We start from the raw sequence: 2294 nt of genomic DNA, 5'->3' as shown, positions 1-2294 counted from the left end.
TATATATATCTATTTCTATGATATTGTTATGTATGGTATATATATCTATGTCTATGATATTGTTATGTATGGTATATATATCTATGTCTATGATATTGTTATGGATGGTATATATATATATATATTTCTATGATATTGTTATGTATGGTATATATATCTATGTCTATGAAATTGTTATGTATGGTTTATATATATATATATATGTCTATGATATTGTAATGCATGGTATATATATATATGTCTATGCTATTGTTATGTATGGTATATATATCTATGTCTATGATATTGTTATGTATGATATATATATATATATATATATGTCTATGATATTGTTGTGCATGGTATATATATATCAATGTCTATGATATTGTTATGCATGGTATATATATATATATATGTCTATGCTATTGCTATGTATGGTATCTATATCTCTGTCTATGATATTGTTATGCATGGTATATATATCTATGTCTATGCTATTGTTATGAATGGTATATATATCTATGTCTATGATATTGTTATGTATGGTATATATATATATATATGTCTCTGTTATATTTTTATATGTGATATATATATATATATGTCTATGCTATTTCTATGTATGGTATATATATCTATGTCTGTGCTATTGATATGTATGGTATATATATATATATATGTCTATGCTATTACTTTGTATGGTATATATATCTATGTCTGTGCTATTTCTATGTATGTTATATATATATATATATATGTCTATGATATTGTTATGGATGGTTCACTGACTGATGAACATAATTGTGTAGTATAAATCATAAACCCGGGGTAGTTCACTGACTGATGAACACAATTGTGTAGTATAGATAATAATCCTGGGTTAGTTCACCGACTAATATAATGAACACAATTGTGTAGTATAGATAATAATCCAGGGTTAGTTCACTGACTGATGAACACAATTGTGTAGTATAGATAATAATCCTGGGGTAGTTCACTGACTGATGAACACAATTGTGGAGTATAGATAATAATCCTGGGTTAGTTCACTGACGTATGAACACAATTGTGTAGCATAAATTATAAACCCGGGGTAGTTCACTGACTGATGAACACAATTGTGTAGCATAAATTATAACCCCGGGGTAGTTCACTGACTGATGAACACAATTGTGGAGTATAGATAATAATCCTGGGTTAGTTCACTGACTGATGAACACAATTGTGTAGCATAAATTATAAACCCGGGGTAGTTCACTGACTGATGAACACAATTGTGTAGTATAGATAATAATCCTGGGTTAGTTCACCGACTGATGAACACAATTGTGTAGTATAGATATTAATCCTGGGTTAGTTCACTGACTGATGAACACAATTGTGTAGTATAGATAATAACCCCGGGGTAGTTCACTGACTGATGCACATAATTGTGTAGTATAGATAATAATCCTGGGTTAGTTCACTGACTGATGAACACAATTGTTTAGTATAGATACTAATCCCGGGGTAGTTCACTGACTGGTGAACACAATTGTGTAGAATAAATAATAAACCTTGGGTAGTTCACTGACTGATGAACACTATCGCGTAGTAAAGATAATGAACCTGGGGTAGTTCACTGACTGATGAACACAATTGTGTAGTATAGATAATAACCCCGGGGTAGTTCACTGACTGATGAACATAATTGTGTAGTTTAGATAATAAACCCGGGGTAGTTCACTGACTGACGAACACAATTCTTTAGTATAGATCATAAACTCGGGGTAGTTCACTGACTGATAAACATAATTGTGTAGTATAGATAATAAACCCGGGGTAGTTCACTGACTGATGAACACAATTCTTTAGTATAGATAATAAACTCGGGGTAGTTCACTGACTGATAAACACAATTGTGTAGTATAGATAATAATCCCGGAGTAGTTCACTGACTGATAAACACAATTGTGTAGTATAGATAATAATCCCAGAGTAGTTCACTGACTGATAAACATAATTGTGTAGTATAGATAATAAACCTTGGGTAGTTCACTGACTGATGAACATAAATGTGTAGTATAGATAATAAACCTTGGGTAGTTCACTGACTGATGAACACAATTGTTTAGTATAGAAAATAAACCCGGGGTAGTTCACTGACTGATGACCATAATTGCCTAGTATAGATAATAATCCTTGGATAGTTCACTGACTGATAAACACAATTGTGTAGTATAGATAATAATCCCGGAGTAGTTCACTGACTGATGAACACTATCGCGTTGTAAAGATAATGAACCTGGGATAGTTCACTGACTTATTAACAA

This window comes from Mizuhopecten yessoensis, unplaced genomic scaffold (assembly GCF_002113885.1).
Source record: "Mizuhopecten yessoensis strain PY_sf001 unplaced genomic scaffold, ASM211388v2 scaffold7823, whole genome shotgun sequence".
Taxonomy (NCBI): Eukaryota; Metazoa; Mollusca; class Bivalvia; order Pectinida; family Pectinidae; genus Mizuhopecten; species Mizuhopecten yessoensis.
The sequence above is the reverse complement of the archived record's forward strand: the minus strand, read 5'-3'. Positions refer to the sequence as shown.